Raw genomic sequence first — 9,822 nt, 5'->3', positions numbered from 1 at the left:
TGTAATGGAGGAGGCGGAGTCACGTATCGCGTCATCACGCCTCCTACGTAATCACGTGAACTAAAAACAAGGAAGAGATTTACAGCACGAGTCGCACGCGGGAACGAAGGTAAATGACGTTAATTTTTGACTGTCTTTTAATACTGTGTAAGCATACATATTAACACATGTGCAATTAAACGTGTGCATTTACGGGGTGATTTCTCAGGCTTAAAAGCTCGCCTTTTATCAAACGCGGGAACAAAGGTAACTGACGTTGTTCACTGTCTTTTAATACTGTGTAACCATACATATTAACACATGTCCAATTAAACGTGTGCATTTACGGGGTGATTTCTCAGGCTTAAAAGCTCGCCTTTTACTAAAAAGGTAAATGCAAAACTATTTTCAATCAGTTTATTGAAACGCTCCCGTTAAGGATTGCAATAACATATTCGCGAGATAAAAGAACGAAGTGGGGGGAAATGAAGGAAGAGCCGCAAACAGCGAAGAGCAAAAAATTAATTAAACAATTGAGAACGGAGCGAGTTAAGCATACAAGCATGTTCATAAGGGAAACAAAGCACGGTGTAAAACGTAAGTTTAAATTAAGTTTATACAAACGCTCCCGCTGCGGATTGCAATAACATATTCGCGAGATAAAAGTTTAATGAGAAGACACGAGGTATAAACGAACCACACGCCGTGGCGCAACGTTAGGGGCAACAGTTTCAACCATTCTATGATCTGCTTCTCGCAACTGAAAGACGGCACATGGCGGATGTTAGCCGACTTGCTGACCGCAACGTTAGGGGCTTCAACTATGGCGCTGACGCCACATCTCAGTGCCAACACTTTGCAGACTGTACTTAAAAGACACGCCCTCCTCACTGGACAGTTAAAAACACCAATCAAACTAACGATGACATCAAGTATTACCCAATCAAAAGTAGGAAAGGAGACATCTTCATAAAATGCGTGTGGGATGATTTGCATGAGACGCTGCTTTAAAAAAAAAATTATAAAAAAAATACGGGATAAATCCCGTCCAGTATTGATTCAAAACGGGACGCGCAATTTCATTCTCAAACACGGCACGATTCCGTATTTTAAAGGACGGGTGGCAACCCTACAGTGCCAGGTAACCACCCATACAATCAGATTGTGATTCAGACTACGAATGCAATGAATGTAATTACCCCGATCTACATACAAGGCGAAAGTCTTGCAACATTCAAAGATGATGGTTTGGGATAACTACACCATACAACATAAAAGAGCTTATGAAGCCTTGAACCGAGAAAAGCAAGATCTCAGAGATCGTAAAAAAAAAAATAGGAGGTAATGTCGTTTTACTCGCTGTAGATTTTAGTCAAACATTACCAGTTATTCCACGAGGGAGACCAGCAGATGAACTCAACGCGTGTTTAAAATCCATGCTTCTCCCACGCTCGGTTATATGTCGCGTGTTCTCCGGTAGGTGCACCAAAAAATGTATACATTTAAGCATGTAATTGGCAAACAAAAAATGAGGTATACCCGAAGGCACTGCAGTAGTACTTAATGTAACTTTACTTCTTAAATGTTAATGTTTTACTGTTTAATAATTTATACGCTTCTTATATGTTGTTCAAATTCTTTTATCAAAATACCACTGACAGCGCAATGCACGATAACATGGAGTGAATACACCATACGCATCCGCCCACGGCTGCCCTGCTGTGCGCAGATAGGAGTTGATTCTACAATAAAATAAAATAAACATAAAAAGAGTAAAACAATCATCACCCATGAAGCGTGTGTGTGTGTATATATGTGTATATATATATATGTTGATATGTGGATGTGTATATGTATATATATATATATATATATATATGTAGATATGTATATATATGTGTGTATGTATATATATATATATGTTTATGTGTGTGTGTGTATTTTATATATATAAAACACAGCAACACTCATAACAATGACAACACAATTACATTGACAATCATGTTACGTTATTTTTACAATGTTTCCTTTTTTTTTCATAACCTCTTTAACACACTACTTCTCCGCTGCGAAGCGCGGGTATTTTGCTAGTATATATATATAGGGAAAACAGTTTTCAGTTGTGAGTATGCGAAACACAGACTTTTTTCTTGTATTATTTATTAATTATTGTATTATTTATTTGTATTATTTGTCTTATTATTTGTCATCTTCTTCTTCTTATTATTATTGTTTATTAGCAAGTTGACTACAAGAATGTGTGAATAATGAAGGCCAGCAATTTGAGCAATTATGAGATTGTACCTAAGTGCACTGTGCCATTGGGACATTTTTCTACAGCTGTACCACCTCTGTATGTATATACTGTACATATAACTGCTCAAAAAAATCAAGGAACACTTTGAAAACACATCAGATCTCAGTGGGAAAAAAAATCCTGCTGGATATCTATACTGACATGGACTGTGTAATGTGTTAGGAACGAAAGGATGCCATATTGTTTGATGGAAATTAAAATTATCAACCTACAGAGGGCTGAATTCAAAGACACCCCAAAAATGTGAAGTGAAAAAATGATGCTGCAGGCTATTCCATTTTTCCGAAATTTCATTGCAGCCACTCATAATCGTACTCAGTAGTTTGCATGGTGCCCACATGCTTGTATGCATGCCTCACAACATTGGGGCATGCTCCTAATGAGACGATGGTGTCCTGGGGGATCTCATCCCAGATCTGGGCCAGAGCATCACTGAGCACCTGGACAGTCTGAGGTGAAACCTGGCAACATCGGATGGGCTGAAACATAATGTCCCAGAGGTGTTCTATTGAATTTAGGTCTGGCAAGCATGGGGGCCAGTCAATGGTATCAATTCCTTCATCTTCCAGGAACTGCCTGCATACTCTCGCCACATGAGGCCGGGCATTGTCGTGCACCACGAGAAACCCAGGACCCACTGCACCAGCATAGGGTCTGACAATGGGTCCAAGGATTTCATCCCGATACCTAATGGCAGTCAAGGTGCCCTTGTCTAGGCTGTAGTGGTCTGTACGACCCTCTATGGATATGCCTCCCCAGACCATTACTGACCCACCACCAAACTGGTCATGCTGAACGATGTTACATGCAGCATAATGTTCTCCACGGCTTCTCGAGACCCTTTCATGTCTGTCACATGTGCTTAGGGTGAACCTGCTCTCATCTATGGGCAGAGGGCGCCAGTGGTGAACCTGGCAATTCTGGCATTCTATGGCAAATGCCAATCGAGCTCCACAGTGCCAGGCAGTGAGCACAGGCCTCATAAGAGAACTTCGGGCCCTCAGGCCACCCTCATGAAGTCTGTTTCTGATTGTTTGGTCAGAGACATTCACACCAGTGGCCTGCTGGTGGTCATTTTGTAGGGCTCTGGCAGTGCTCATCCTGTTCATCCTTGCCCAAAGGAGCAGATACCAGTCCTGCTGATGGGTTAAAGACCTTCTACAGCCCTCTTCAGCTCTCCTGCAGTGACTGTCTGTCTCCTGGAATCTCCTCCATGTCCTTGAGACTGTGCTGGGAGACACAGCAAACCTTTTGGTAATGGCACGTATTGATGTGCCATCCTGAAGAAGTTGGACTACCTGTGCAACCTCTGTTGGGTCCAGGTATTGCCTCATGCTACCAGTAGTGACACTGACTGTAGCCAAATGTAAAACTAGTGAAAAAACAATCAGAAAAGATGAGGAGGGAAAAATGTTAGTGGCCTTCACCTGTTAAACCATTCCTGTTTTGGGGGTCGTCTCATTGTTGCCCCTCTAGTGCACCTGTTGTTAATTTCATTAACACCAAAGCAGCTGAAACTGATTAACAAACCCCTCTGCTAGTTAACTGACCAGATCAATATCACAGAAGTTTCATTGACTTGATGCTATACTCTGATTAAAAAAGTATTCATTTAATTTTTTGAGCAAGTTATATATATATATATATACATGTACATATATGTATATATATACACATATGTATATATACATATATATATACATATATATATACATATATATATACATATATATACATATATATATACATATATATATATATATATATATATATATATATATGTATATACATATATATATATATATATACATATATATATATATATATACATATGCATATATATATACATATGCAGTATATGATGTGTAGTCAAACCAAGGAAACACACTGGTCACAGAGAAAGCATTGAGACAACAACCAGGGTTGCCCCTTTTAATATTTATAAAGTCATTTGAAGTGAACCAGGCACAAAAAGCTGCATCAAATAATGAAAAATGGAAAGCAGGTTTAACTAAAGAAATAAACAAGAGGCTTTTCAGTCTTCATTGGGTGTGTCAAGGTCATATGGGAGCTCCAGTATTGATGCACACCATTTTGGGAATGTCTCGCTTTTATAACGGAGGGACGACATGGGACAGAGTCAGTTTCCCTCCGTGGGCCATTCCTTGTGGCATTGGAAGAAAAGGGAGAGACGTTACCATCAGAGAGGAGCACCCCCTTGTTTCCCGAAGTGGTACTGCTTACCTCATTTGAGCCAGGAAGACAAAACTCAGAAGCACATGCATTACAGCAGGTAAGTAAATAGGTACCATCATGAAAAACAAATAGATATTAAATGTTTACAAGATTAAATCACTTTTTGGGGGGCAGAACAAATGTAAATAAAGCACAGAAGTTGTGAGTGCCCAGTCTTCATTTTGGTAATGGAGCACCACAGGGTTAAGATCGGTTTTTACAATCCAAAATCTCCAATAGAATTTTCAACCCCAAAAGCCAAATTATTAAACTAAAGTTGTTTTTTAGGTCTTCTAGTATCAATCTAAATATCACATTAGGCTCACCATTCAGGAATTTTCTGATCTTACGTACTTCTGGAGCTGTCAGCTTTCTATGCACCTACTTTATGCATTTGTTGCAGCTGCTTGTTTTTCTGTATGAATTATTTTTAGGTCTTTACATTTATGCTGGAATTTTTCTGAACTAGTGATGCCTGGTTAAAGTCTATAACAAATGATCTTTTAAATCACTCTAGCTTAGCTTAGTAATGATAAGATGCCTTTTTATCCTGCTCGGGGTTGGTTTATATCTTGTATATACTGCTTCATAGGTAAGTATCAACTCAACATCACTGTGAACTCTATAAGAGGGTGTCACACACATGCGAGTTGGAGGCAGTCAAAGAGCCTAAAGGTGAGTGAATTATCGCGAGACAGAGGGTCATCACGTGGTACTTACCTGAATCTCTCTCATTCTACAGAAAGTCAGAAGAAAAATAAGGATCTCCATTTCCTGGTTCAAAATGGCCGTGATGGCGTCACTTCCGGTCAATCCCAATGATATCACTTCCGGTTCCACAATCCTCCACTTCTGTCGACTCCTGATGACGTTGGTTCTGCTTCCTGTCTCCAATCGTCACTTCCTGCCAACCATTTCCTGCCAACTATTTCCTGTCCCATCATTCCTTGTCATATAAAAACGCCATTTTGTGTGTAGTAAAGGGTTCGTTATTCTTTACAAGTTACGAATCAGTTTCTTTATTATTGTCTGGACGACAATATACAGGGATGGTTCCCAAATCTTTTTCTGTGTTTTTGAAGTTTTGTTTTCTTCAAGAATGACTTTCACAAGGGTTAGAAAAGGAATTTATATGCGTTAACAGAGTTTATGTTCAACCTACACTGATAGGCAACTGTATCCATAAATTAAAATGACTTGTATGAAATAGTGTTTTAATTACTCCAAGTGGGTTTCTTGGGTATTCTGGTTTCCTTCCACATTCTCAAAAGGTGTGTTTAAGATTGTTTAGCAATTAAGAATTATTCCCACATGAAGGAATCCATGGGTACCTTTATGAGTGGGAACTATAATGAATGGCTTCCCATCCAGGGTTTACACTTTTGGCCAAATGCTGATGAGAAAATCTAAATTTTTCCATGATCCTCTAATGGACAAAATTAGTTCAGAAACACATGGATGGACGTTGCACTGTGGAATCTTGCAGATTTTCAAAGGTATTACTTTCAGATGTTTTAGTTTACATCACCCATTTCAATCCTGAAAAAATAAATCTCTTTACTTTTTCCCTTTTTACTTGTCTGTTTTCAAGATGATTACCGTTACTGGCATTCAATATTATTAAATATCCAGTGGTGGAACCATAAAACAGGTGTGCCACAGATTACAGCTTCTGATTCTTTGAACAAAATCACCTTTGATGCTGAGGTAACTGAAATGCCCTTTCATATGTCCATCTGCCAATCTAGCCCTCAGTTATCATTGTCAACCAGTCTAAGCAGCACTTGGAACAAATCAGAACCCAATCCAAAGTAGAAGCCCAGTCCAACATAAGGTACAGTTAAACAAAGAAGTCCAAGATAACATGCAAATTCCTCAGAAAGGGCATTTGAGTCATGAATATGAATTAATATTAAATAATGACAATATTTAATAGTAATAATAATAATAATAAAGAACTAAGGTATGTGTGTCTAGTCCCTCAGAGAAATCTGATTGGTCAGTCAGTCTTTAACAATATAAACAGGAAGAAAGTGCAAGGGTGAGATGCATAAGGAGGAGTTAAGGTGAACTCTGAGAGAGCTGTTCTCAAAGATGGAAAGTATAAAACTGGACAGGAGGTGAGAAAGGTACCTCAAAAACAATGACAGAGTCTGAGATGGAGGCTTTACTAGAACCCGCTCAAAAGAGGGAATGCCGATGAAGAGAGATTCAGACACGTAAATACAGAGGAAAGGCTCAGAAAGTACATGTAAAACAAGGGACAGGAATTTTTTTAATTATCTTATTACCTGTCATTGACAGGTACCATGGCTAGTATTTAAATAAATTACTAAGTAAACTAAAATTGTTATAATTATACATCCTAATAGTCATCCGATTGTACATGCAGATTTATTCATCCATTAAATTTCTAATTCTTTTACCTGCCATACACTGTCACATCTTATATGAGACACACTGAGTCACTTTCCTGATTTTCTCGGCATTCAAAATGGCCGACAATATGCGAGAAATACTTGAGCATCCCATTGAAATCCCGATCAGATTTGCTTTCACTCCTTCAGACTACAGATCGAGCTACAGTTTGTCAGGTAATGCTCCCACAAGAGTTTTCGTTATAGTCTTCAACAACACTCTCTACTTCATCATTGGTAATACCAGCATGTCTACCAGTTTCTATTGCACCTCTAAATCTTGGACAATGGTTGTTTCCAGCTCATTTAAGTTCCAAATTATTTTTCTAGCTTTGTATTTATCCATAGTTCAGTTTAATTTATGTTTGTGGTAGACACCTAAACAACCCAGCCACAGGGGATGCACATCCAGCCACAGGGAATGCACAAACCAGTGTGTTTCTTCGTGACGATCCCAAGCCCAGATAAATGGGGAGGGTTATGTCAGGGGGGGCATCCGGTGTAAAATTTTGCCAAATCAATATTCGGACAACAATACAAGGATGATCCGCTGTGGCAACCCCTAATGGGAGTAGCCAAAAGAAAAAGAAGAAGAAGAAGAAGACACTGTGGAAGCCAGCCCCGGACACAGACAGACAGACACCTCCATGTCTACAAAAAGCACACATTTAATGAACAATAAGGTCCCGTACACAGCACACGGCACCTCTGCACCAATCACCCTCTCAAGTCCTTCTCAAGGTCCTTCACCACCTCCACTCCTCTGCACCGAGCTCTGTCCTCTTCCTCCCGACTGCAGCCCCCGAATGGAGTGAGGCAGCCCCTTTTATTCAGCCCCAGATGTGCTCCAGGTGCCTGATGACCGACTTCCGTCAGCACTCCCCAGTGTGGCAGAAGTGCTGTCCTTGCACCAGGAAGCACTCCGGGCATAAGCCATCCCTGGTTTGTCAGAACTTCCTGGTGTCTCGGAAGTGCTGTCCCCCAGGGATCAAGGACCGGCTGGTTACCCAGGTTAAAGAAGTGCCGCTCTCTCGGTTCCTCCTTCCTCCAGGCATCCCAGTGGGGCAGGGTTCCTGGCCATCTATCACAACACCAAAACATAATGTTCATCTACTGGCTTAATAAAGAACATAGTTGTCAGACACCGTCAACAAAAAACTTGGATGTTAAGGCCAGATCTAAGAGGCAAAGGAGATGCCTATTGTAGGATGCTTTAGTTGACTTAATCCTGACAGGTTATATTTAAATGCAGCAAAAATAAACAGAATAATAATTGGGTGCATGGGTCAAAAGCCTCCAAAGATTAGATCTTTTTTTTTGTTATGATGATCAATTCAAATAGTTAATTGACCATTTGCAATGGCTATTTCATTCTTACCTGCATGTTTAAGTTTACCTGGTCTTAATAAGAAATCTAAAATTTGTTTTAGTAAGAAGCAATTTTAAGGGACAAAATTCAAAGTAGTTCAGAATATATATTTTTTTGATTAATTTTCCTTCATGACCAATGGTCCGACCCCATGTTCTTCAATTCATCTTAATTGATTAATAACCGGCTTTAAACCTGCTTTTATATTCCTGTTGAAAAAGGTTTGTATGAATTGTAGAGTTAAATCTGGCACATCATACTGGACGTGTGATTATTTGCTTACTGCATATTACAATACTTGAACAAGTGTCAGCTGTTATCACTTATAATAACTTTGTTGAATCTCACCTGTTTTCTATTTCTTGTGCTGTAAGTTACATTTTGGCAACTGTTTACACAACTATTCTGACCTCTAATGTTCAAAGACGGAATTGCTTTGCTAAATCATAGGTTCATTTAGTTAATATTGTGACATGTTCACTCATCAAATGTACCTCATTTTTAAAATTCACTTTTAGAGTTACAAAAGCCTAACCTGGCACCAGTTGTCCAAAACAGCAAAGTTCCTGAGATGGGAAGTTAATTAATTAAATTAAATTAACAAGTAAATTAATATTTCACAATATAGAGCACAGTCCAGGATGATCACTACATTAGAAAACTTTAATCACATAAGACATTGTTTTAAACAATACTAAATCCCGAACTTTGGGAGCTAAAAAGAAAATAAACATTATTTTATTATCACATACTGCAATACTGCTGTCTTCTCAAATTCTCTAAAAGCTGTTTTTTTTTTAATTTTACCTTCTAGCAGGAATACCACTTTTAATAAACTCTATATATAAAGATTTTCATTATAAAACATATTATACTCTAATGTAATAAAAAAAATGAAAATTGACTGAAACAAATTTAAAGACTATTTTAAACGCAAAGAAAGCGGTGCACGAGTGGATGCAAGGACAAGACAAAAACCTTTTATTTTGCTGGAATCCAGAAACTTCCAGGCAGGTGGTGTAAGTGCATTGAGAAGGGTGGAGACTCCATTGAGAAATGACTGCATCAGTTTGGTTAAGGTTCATTACATTTTCTGATAAATGCCATTTTCCAACTTTAGCTTGACTCCCCCTTGCATTAAACTTAATCAAACAAATAGTAATAACATAAATATACAACTGTTTACTTTAAAGTCAATACAGAGAAAACAAGGAAAAAAATTTGAAAGAATGAAAGCAGAACAGGATGAATTCTTGTAGTTAATGAAAAGCATAAGGAGATTTTTGATCTACGCCCTCCACACAGCTCTCCAGCTTCACTTTACATGGGATTCTTCAATATGTTGATACGACAAAATCAGGACGGTCTGGCTGGGACACTTAGAAACAGGCATAAATGTGTAGGAGAATGAGGTTTTTCTTAATCACTATGCAATTCTCGTATTTTAGTTTCTTTATTATCATGTTCCACATCTGTCGTGCTAAATGAAGATGGTCCAGTCAGGT

This window comes from Erpetoichthys calabaricus, chromosome 2 (genome assembly GCF_900747795.2).
Source record: "Erpetoichthys calabaricus chromosome 2, fErpCal1.3, whole genome shotgun sequence".
Lineage (NCBI taxonomy): Eukaryota > Metazoa > Chordata > Cladistia > Polypteriformes > Polypteridae > Erpetoichthys > Erpetoichthys calabaricus.
The sequence above is the reverse complement of the archived record's forward strand: the minus strand, read 5'-3'. Positions refer to the sequence as shown.